General features: G+C 38.7%; 1 pseudogene; it reads left to right on the forward strand.

The window, feature by feature from the left end:
- The first annotated feature begins 1602 nt into the window (after positions 1-1602).
- LOC110141382 (small ribosomal subunit protein uS14-like) lies at positions 1603-10216 on the forward strand (annotated as a pseudogene).
- Positions 10217-10881: the final 665 nt, after the last annotated feature.

Raw genomic sequence — 10881 nt, forward strand, 5'->3', positions numbered from 1 at the left:
TCTGGCCTTACCTTTAAGTCATTTATCCATTTTAAGTTAATTTTTGTGAATGGTGTAATATATGGATCCAGTTTCATTTTCTGCATGTGGTTAGTGGTTATACTGTTTTCTGCATTTTCTGGTGGTTATCCAGTTTTCCCAAAACCATTCTTTAAAGAGACTACCTTTTCCCCCACTGAGTCTTCTTAGCTCCGCTGTCAAATATTAGTTGACTGTATATGTATGTTTTTACTTTTGGGCTTTCAATTTTGTTCTCCTGGACTATGTGTCTATCTTCATGTCATCATATGGTTTCAATTACTATACCATTTATATGGTAATAAAGTTTGAAATCAGAAAGTGTAATGCTTTGTTCTTCTTTCTTAAGATAATTTTGACTATCTGGGGTCTTCTGTGGTTTCATATAAATTTTAGGATTTTTTCCTATTTCTGTTAAAAATGTCATTGGAATTTTGATAGGGAGTGCACTGAACCTATAAATGGCTTTAGGTAGTATGAACATTTAACAATATTAATTCTTGGGGGTCCATCAATTCTTCTGATTCAGGACATTTTTTTTCATGTATTTGTGTCTTTAATTTCTTTCATAAATGACATAACTTTTCAGTGTTAAAATCTAATAAATTTATGTACAAATTTAATGTATAAATCAAATTTAACCTCCTGGGTTAAATTTATTCCTATGTATTTTATTATTTTTGATGCTATTGTGAATCTAATTATTTAGTTTATCAGTTTTTCATGTTTCTCCTAGAATGTATGCTACCTGCAGACAGGCTATTACTCAAATTAAGGACCACTTTAACAAAACCATAGGCTCAAAAGAATTATTTGTTCAATTAATAAAGTATTTCAACTCATTGATAGTTATGAATATAATAATAGTTCCTACACCAAAAACTATTTTAAGCACCTTATACATATCCTGACTCCTTTATTTTCTATCGTGTAGCTGGAAGCTTGACAATGTATTCATTGTGATCAAAGAGCAGTCTTTCTCTCCTGGGAAGGCCAGCCATTCTCTCTCAGTTTTCAAAGGAATATATATGGAGTATCTAGTAAACACTCAACTCAGCTCCTAACAAATAATAGTGAGACAAATATCCCAGACAATCTGCTCACACATTTCCATGTCAGAATGTGTAAGACATCTAGCTCAGGGCCACAAGGAATACCAGATGAATAAGGTCCAGCTAATTCTCCAAAGAGCTCATAACTTTTGCTGTTAAGTCCTCTGACACTTTGGGACCCGATGGACTGTAGCTCACCAGGATGCTCTGTCCATGGGATTTCCCAGGCAAGAAAACTAGAGTGGGTCGCCATTTCCTTCTCCAGGGGATCTTCCCAACCCAGGGATTGAACCCATCTCTCCTGCATTGGTAGGCAGATTCTGACCGCAAGCCTGATAAAAATCTGTTACCCACCCACCGCACCCACCACCTTCACTAGTACCTTTCCCCTGCTGGACTCCCAAAATGCATGCAGCCAGTTTTATATCATCAGGTGGGAAATAGGAGACTATCTTTCTGAGGAAACCGATCCACCCAAAAGAAAAGACTTCAGTCTTTATTCCTTTCATCTCCTCGCAGCTGAGAAAGCAACATGGGTCACCAGCAGCTCTACTGGAGCCATCTGAGAGAATTCGGCTAGGGTTCTGGCTCCTGCCAAGTATGCTCAAACTAGCATGGTCTCATCTGGAAATATGGCCTCAATATGTGTCACCAGTGTTTCTGCCAGTACGATGACATTGGCTTCATTAAGTTGGACCAAGTGAACTTCCTTGAATGGATCATTCAGCACATCTACCTTGTGTCGTTCAGTCATTTTCAACTCTTTGCGACCTCATGGACTGTAGCCCACCAGGCTCCTTTGTCTATGGGATTCTCTAGGCAAGAATACTGGAGTTGGTTTCCACTTCCTTCTCCAGGGGATCTTCCTAACCCAAGGATCGAACCCAGGTCTCCTGCATTGCAGGCAGAGTCTTTACACAGAAATAATACTAGCTCTTTGTATATCAAATAAAAGTTTAAAATTTCAAAAAAAAAGAAAAGCCTTCAGAAATTATTTTGAGAGTATCCTAGAGTGACAGCCAGGCACCATATCCTATCATTCTATGGCAAGGTCCACAAACTGGCCAACCATGTCCAGAAACAGAGCTCCCAGTAATGTATTCTTTATAAATGAACAATTAGAAACCACCAGGCAATGAAAGGAAGAAGAAATAGCTTAAAGGGTTGAAAGTGGTTGAAATAGCAGGAATTGGGAGTTTTTCAATATAAGTAAAGTACTACTTTTTATTTTTAAATTATGGCCAGTCATTACTTTAATAATGATTAAATTTAAATTTTAATGGGTACACAGAAGCAGAGTAGTCTGGAAAGAGGTTTACCCATTCTGTCGAGGTCTCCATGGGTAACATTCCTCACCATGCGCAATATATAACCTTCAGCTTCTAGCCTCTGACTTTGCAAGCTCAAAACTTCATTTTGCCTGCACATAAAAATCAGGTTCATCTCTGGAAGGAATGAAACTCAATCACACTCATGAGGTGGGGTATAATAATTTAGGATGAGACCTCACCACTCTGGTAGACAGGATGCCTGTATCTGCAAAAATTGTGTATCCCTTTTCTAAAGTAAAGCAATATGGTTAGGTAAATGAGAATCACTGGCTTACACTGAGAAATTACTGAAAAGTTTCAGAGCCCATGCACTTGCCACAAAATCTACACTGTTAAGACGGTTGCTTGGAACTAAAAGTAAACAAATTCAATGACCTCATCTAAACTGTTACAATGATTCTGCAAGGCAGTGTAATTATTCACTGCCTTAAATATTCAGAATATTCTCTTATTCTAAGAATAAGAAGCTGATGCTCAGTAAAATTAATAGTTTGCCTAAGGTCACACAGCCAGCTTCAATGTCACTAGAGGTTTGTCTGATTCAGAGTATTTCTGTTGTGCCTCATTACCTTCCCAGAATAAACAAGGAAATGGGTGATACAAGGACTAACCCTTCTTATCTAAGCAGTTTTTCCCCTTTCTGCCATCAAAGTCCTTTATCAAAACCCATCTTCTAAATATGGAGGATTAAAAATTAAAGAAAATGAAAGGGAATAATATTTAATGAACTCCTGCTTATGTAAGGCTCAGTGCTAACAATTTAAAATTTTTTCTCTACCTATTTTAAAAATAGTTTGTTTATTTAATGCATTTATAAGCCTACCTCTTTTACATACTGTTGTTTATTACATACAAACAGCAGTTATTTTGTATTATTAAACCAGATTTGGAAATTTTTAAAATCTTGTTGGCACTTTTACGTCTGTGAAGTTAATTGCATAAAAACATGTTCAAAAGGTCCAATGTGTCTCCAGTGAGTAATGCCACAGTCATTTCAGAAAATGAAAACAGAAGTGATAGCATCATATTCTGTTGCCACCACTGCTTGAGAGCCAAATTTTAATGAGCCCAGCTCTATAATCTGCGTGAGCATTTATAGACCTTGGGAGGGGAACTGTAGAGCTTTAGGCCAAAGCAGCAGCAAAGAATGTCTCTCACTAGTGTAAGAACAGTGCTAGGTATGGCTGTTCTGAGGGCAGGCTCATCAACTGTGGTAACTTGCAGGGGGCACCACCCGGGGTGGGAATAGAGTTGGCCAAATTTGCCACTAGACATTAAGAGATATGTAAAATCCATCAGCGTTTCCCCATTTCATTGTGGGGAAATGGAAAAAAAATACAGTAGCCAGTTACTACACTGCCAGTACAGAAGCATTACAAATATCTATTAACATTTTTTGTGTGTGGAAATCCAACTATATACCTTGGGAAGGTGGGCAAAAGGTAGCAAGAAAGACAGAAAAATAATAAGATGGAGCCAGAAATCCCACCTGCCATCTCTCTCAATATGCTGAGTGTGTAAGCCCAAGATAAGTAAAAGCAGAAACATGAATCTGTTCTCTCAGTTTATCTCAGCTCCTCTAAGCTTCTCATAGTGTGAGAATCAGATGCACTAAACAGAATTCTGCTACTCAGACACTGAAGATAGTTTTCTTACAACATGGCCCCTAAACAGAAGCCAACTTCTTCATCTGGTGCTCAACAGAAGATAAAGCAATGTATTCCAAAGCACAAGGAAAAACTGACTGAGCCAATCCCAACTGCAAGATGGTTTGGTGGCCTCCAGTTGGCATCATTCTAAAATGAGTTTTGATAGTAACTAAATAATCAGCAGTTTTTCCTTTCTTGCCAACTTGAGAACCCAGCCTTGAGATAAGATGTAACTTTGCTATGTGCTATGCTTAGTACTCAGCCGTGTCCGACTCTTTGCTACCCCATGGACTGTAGTCTGCCAGGCTCCTCTGTCCTTGGGGATTTCTCTAGGCAAGAATACCAGAGTGGGTTGCCATGCCCTCCTCCAGGGGATCTTCTCAACCCAGGGATCAAACCCCAGTCTCCCACATTGCAGGTGGATTCCTTACTGTCTGAGTCCCCAGGGAAGCCCAGGAATACTGGAGTGGGTAGCCTATCCCTTCTCCAGGGGATCTTCCCAACCCAGGAATCAAACTTGGGTCTCCTGCATTGCAGGCAGATAATTTACCACTGAGCCACTGACAAACACAGGTTCTAATAAACTAGGTTACAGGGCTTCCCTGGTAGCTCAGCTAGTAAAGAATCTGCCTGTAATGCAGGAGACACAGGAGACCACAGGAGACATGGATTTGATCCCAGGGTCGGGAAGATCCCCTGGAGTAGGAAATGGCAACCCACTCCATTATTGTTGCCTGGAAAATCCCATGGACAGAGGAGCCTGGAGGGCTACAGTCCATGATGTTGCAAAGTATCAGACATGACTGAGCAACTGAGCACAAACCTAGCTACACCAGGTTCTAATAAGCAGCCTCTAGACAGGGTAGTCTAAGAGTGCCTGGCTAGTGTCTTAACTGAGGATGTTAGTAAGATTTTGAGATGCTATGAGGACAAAAGCCATGATGAAGATATTAACTATTCCAATGTGCAACTAGGATACATTTGAAGTGAGGACTCCCTCATTTCAAAGGCCAGGGGTTCTGTGTAGTCAACAGATAGTAGGTAAGGGCACAATTCCAAGAAAGAATGCAGACATAATCCTGATTATGAGGGGAGGAGAGGAAGAGATGTTCGGAGAGAGTAACATGGAAACTTACATTACCATATGTAAAACAGATAGCCAACGGGAATTTGCTCTGTGTCTCAGGAAACTCAAACAGTGGCTCTGTATCAACCTAAACAGGTGTGATGGGGAGGGAGATGGGAGGGAGGTTCAAGAAGGAGGAGATATATGTGTACCTATGGCTGATTCATGTTGAGGTTTGACAGAAAACAACAAAATTCTGTAAAGCAATTATCCTTCAATTAAAAAATAAATTAAAAAAATAGAACTAAAGGTGTCATGCATCTGATACTAAACTTGGCAGTCCTGTATTTTAACTTGTGCTATAAACAAATGTCTCTTTTATTATCTTAAATATTCCCTAAATTGTGTAGTGGTGTGATCTGAGGAGCTTTCAGTTAGTTCTGAATCCTTGGCAATAGGCTACAGGGGCAAGAAAGCTAGTCTAAAGCTATACATTTACTGTACATTTGGTTTCTAAAGCTTAAGATACGTAATTTATCATTGTTGGAGCCCATTTTTATTGTGGGATGCACCTGTTTTATACATCCTCTTGAATGATGAGATTTAAGTCAAATACCCAGTCAGGATCCTTGGGATGGCTCCAGATACTGGTGATATTCACCAAGCTGGACTGGTAAGTATTTTTTTTTTCATACTGTAAAAGATGTTCTTATTGTTACAAAAAGGTACACCTCACTAAACAACTGTTAGGATGCCTAAAAAAAAACCCAATCCTGGCTCACACTAAGTATCATCAGAAGAGTTTCTGTAACTCTTATCACTGGAGGACATGCAAAACAGTATAGCCAACTCTGTTAAAAAAAAAAAAAAAAAGCTTGAAAGTTTCTAATAAAATTAAACATACACTACTTACCACACAGCCAAGCAATTCTATTCATAGATATTTACTCGAGAGAAATAAAAACTTACACTCATACAAAAACCTGTATATGAATTTTATGTTGCTGTTGCTCAGTCGTGTCCATCTCTTTATGACCCCATGGACTGCAGCACGCCAGGCTTCCCTGTCCATCACCATCTCCTGGACCTTGCTCAAACTCATGTCATTGAGTTGGTGATGCCATCCAACCATCTCATCCTCTGTTCACCCCCTTCTCCTCCTGCCTTCAATCTTTCCCAGCATCAGGGTCTTTTCTAATGAGTCAGCTCCTTGTATCAGGTGGCCAAAGTATTGCAGCTTCAGCATCAGTCCTTCCAATGAATATTCAGGGTTGATTTCCTTTAGGATTGACTAGTTTGATCTCCTTGCAGTCCAAGGAACTCTCAAGAATCCTCTCCAACACCACAGTTCAAAAGCATCAATTCTTCGGCACTCAGCCTTCTTTATGGTCCAACTCTCACATCCATACATGACTACTGGAAATCCATAGCTTTGACTAGATGTACCTTTGTCAGCAAAGTGATGTGTCCACTTTTTAACATACTGTCTAGATTTGTCATAGCTTTTCCTCCAAGGAGCAAGCATCTTTTAATTTTATGGCTGCAGCCACCATCTGCAGTGATTTTGGAGCCCAAGAAAATAAAGTCTGCCACTATTTCTATTGTTTCCCCAACTATTTGCCATTAAGTGATGATATCAGATGCCATGATCTTTGTTTTTTGAATGTTGAGTTTTAAGCCATCTTTTCCACTCTCCTCTTTCACCTTCATAAGGGTGGTGTCATCTGCATATCTGAGGTTATTGATATTTCTCCCAGCAACCTTGACTCCAGCTTGTGCTTCATCCAGCCCAGCATTTTGCATGATGTACTCTGCATATAAGTTAAATAAGCAGGGTAACAATACACAGCCTTGATGTACTCCTTTCCCAGTTTGGAACCAGTCCATTGTTCCATGTCTGGTTCTAACTGCTGCATCTTGATATCCAAACAGGTTTCACAGGAGGCAGGTAAGGTGGCCTGCTATTCCCATCCCTTTAAGAATTTTCCACAGTTTGTTGTGATCCATGCAAAGGCTTTAGCATAGTCAATGAAGCAGAAGTACATGCTTTTCTGAATTTTACAGCATATCATTTATAATTAATATTTATAATATTTTTATAATTTCCCCAAATTAGAAGCAATCCAAATGTTCTTTTAGCAAGTATATAGACAAACAAACCATGGCACATCCATGTGGTGGAATACCTCTCACCAATAAGAAGGGGCGAACTATTGGTATATACACCAACTGAAAGAAATGAATCTCAAATGTATTGAGTTTAATACTATATTATTCCAATTATATGACATTCTGGAAAATGCAATACTTTAAAGTGAAGAAATAAATCCATAATTTCAAGGGTTAGGACTGAAGGAAGGGTTTGAGAACAAAGGGAGAGCTCAAGGAAATCTTTGGTGTCACAGACCTGTTCTGTATCCTGATTGTGGTATTAGTTATATATGGCTATGAATCTATTAGAACTTAACTCTACCTCAAAAAAAGTGAATTTAAAAAATGTAAAAATATGTACAGCTTTACAACAAGACTTGTTTAAAATGAAGATACTGACAGATTTACCTAGAGGTCAGCAGTCTGAATTTAGGCGAAAAGGTAGGAGAATTTAGGCTCAAAATTGATTATGAGCCAAGGACAAGCAGATCTAAGAAACATGGAAGCAGGCAGGGCACAAGGAAAAGATCATTAGAAGGGAATTCTCTGTGATGTAGGCTAGGCATGAGTGCAGTCATGAAAAAAAGGAAGCATTCTTTACTTAAGAATCAGTTCTAATTTATTTTAAGAAATCATTTCAGAATTGTTCATTGATTTCTGTCTCTGGAAAGTAATCACGGAAATAATTTTCCATGCGACAAACAGGTAGAGACAGTGAGAAAAAGAAAATGTGCTTGGGATTGATTTTAAATGAACTTAGCATTTTCTCTAGCATTCCCATATAGTTGTTCCATATGAAAATAATTTTCAATAAAAATATATAAACACAATATATTCACAAAAATAGGCCAAATAATTAATTAACATGTCTTCTCCCCTCTCACAGTATGGGTAGTTCTGTAACTCACTGGAGGACAACTGTCATACCTAATAAGAGAGGATAAGGAAGAAGAAGAAGGGGACCTCCTTGGTGGCTTGGTTGGTAAAGAGTCTGCATGCAATGATAGAGACCCAGGTTTGATCCCTGGGTAGGGGAGGTCCCCTGAAGAAGGAAATGGCAACACACTCCAGTAATCTTGCCTGGAGACTTTCATGGCCAGAGGAGTCTGGTGGGCTACAGTCCATGGGATCACAAAGAGTTGGACATGACTGAGTGACTAACACTTTCATTTTCAAGGAGGAAGTGGATTTCAGATGGAGATAGAATCTGGAAGACCAGCATAGGTCAACCTAGTAAGATTGAAACACAGCTCAGAGATCATTGAAGGGTCCCTATTGTTTAACAGATGAGAAAACTATGGCCCAGAGATGTGAAGTGACTTGCCAGAAGCCACAAAATTATTAAATTGCATAACCTAATCTTCTGTTGCCATATGCAGTGCTTTTGGTTTGGGTTTTTTTTTTTTTTCCTATAAAAGTACAATTTGCTATTCTTTCCAAAGGGGAGAGGGAATACAGACCAAAATGTGCAGTTCAAACACTCTATGATATAGTGGGGGTACAGGGTGTATATTTGAAAACGTCATTAAAATGCAATTTGTTCTAGTGTCCTGTTACTAGCAACCATAATTTGGTAATTTTCACAACTCAGTCAAATGAAAAAAATCCATTATTATTTCTCAGACAGGTTGAGTCTCTCTCTCTCACCTCTAGTAGCTGAAAAGTTACACCAGCACAAAGACCAAATCAGAAATGTGGACTTGTTGTGATGTTTACATACAGGAGTATATTGCAGGCTCTTCAATTAAGTGGGTTGCTGCGTGGCTTGCTCTAAGAAGATATGCCCTCTAACCTCAAACTGTTAAATTCATTGTGCAACCCAATCTCAGTTCTTGGTATGCATTTATTCATTCTTCTAAAAAAAAAATTATGTACTGTTCCTGGAAAGAGTGCAGACAAAGTCCCAACAAATGGAATAACGGCTTAAGGCCAGAGATGGCCCTGCCCTGTGGATGCTGACCTCCTGCCTTTATCTTGCAGTTCTTGAGAGACTGCTGAACAACAAAGGTGAGGGGAAGAAAGAGAGAGAGAGAGACTCAGTCCAAATAAGAACTGATAATGGATTTTTTTCACTTGGTTGAGTACAGAAAACTACAGTTATTAGTTGTAGGACGTTGTTTAGAAAGGTTTGCAGTATATAATTTTGGTTCACTGACAAAATTAATGCATTGCAGATCGATACAGATTTTTTGTTGTTGTTTATGGACTTCTATACATGCTCTGTAGTCCCTAGAAATCTGCAAGAACAAAGTATCATAAAAGGGCCACTCATGTAATAGTAAAATAACAGCATTATCTTTCCAGAATTATCCATTAACCATCCTTGAGCGAGAACAGGAAAGGCCAACTTACTAGATGCTTATAAAAGCCAACATCAGAAAATATTCTTCCCAACTCCACACATGCATGTTACAGAATTACTGCTGCAACTCCATCAAATAAACAGAAATAATTTAAAATGATGGATGATTTTTTTAATGAAATTAATCTTCAATGGTAAATTTAATGATAGGAGGGGGGAACTGAAGCTCAGGTTCTGAAACATCCTTACACATTTGTTTAAATCATACTGTCTGTCTCTCCACAGTGGAATTCAAACAAAAACAGCACCCTGTCCTGACTGTAGTGTTCACCTCCGTATTTCTAGCATCTACCAAAACTGACCTTTATTGAAGGAGAGAATCGATCAATTAATAAGACAGAAATGTTTGATAAAGGGAAACTTCAGGTCTCCATAAAAAGACAATAAGAGTAAAAACTTTCTGAAAAGGTTAACTAGTACACAAATGAAAAATATTTTTGTTATTGTCATTTTAGGCTGAGGATATTCACTTCGGAGTATCTACACCCATCTGCTTTAAGACACAAGTGACAGCTGTCTTGGCCAATAATTTTGATACTCATTACATCACCTCAAGTATTAGTAATTCTAAATATGAGATCTCATGACATTTTGATAGAAGGCCACCTACAAATGCATTTGAATTATACATGCAAACAACCTGAATTAATATCAAAGGCAAGGAGGATCTTTTTCTCAGAAGGCAAGAAGGGAATTCATACCAGTTTGTTGCTTAACACTTAGGTAAAGGCTTTTGCTGGAAGATTTTTAACATTCTTTTCAGTATTCAATCAAACAACTGTCTGAAGAGGATGTTGTGATTTGGATAATAATTTCTCAAACACATTTACATCCCTAATTTCTTTTTGAACCAAGTCAATCAACATGCCATTTGGGATGCACCTGGAGGCAACTTGTTTGAGGTTTTCTTCTGGAAAGTGAGAACTATGCAACATCCGTGTGCACTTGAACTGCCTGTAAATGCCTCCCAAAGGCCGTTCGCTGCGGGGAGAACAAAGGGAACACATTTTCAGTCAGTGCTTCATGATTTCTGTATTTCACAAGGTGGAGAACAGAACAGAGGATGCACTCAGCTCTCTTCAGGGTCACTCTCTGAAACGGAGAGGAAAAGGCTGTTTTTCACATTTTCAAATGCTTTTCCCTTCAGTCTGCTGCAACTTTCCCTGACAACCATATTTGCAGGTGGCATTGCCTTGGCAGAGTTTCTCCCGGTTTTTCACTCAAATGGTGTGAGAAGTGGGGTAAATACCTT

The sequence above is a fragment of the Odocoileus virginianus genome, chromosome 30 (assembly GCF_023699985.2).
Source record: "Odocoileus virginianus isolate 20LAN1187 ecotype Illinois chromosome 30, Ovbor_1.2, whole genome shotgun sequence".
NCBI classification, from domain to species: Eukaryota; Metazoa; Chordata; class Mammalia; order Artiodactyla; family Cervidae; genus Odocoileus; species Odocoileus virginianus.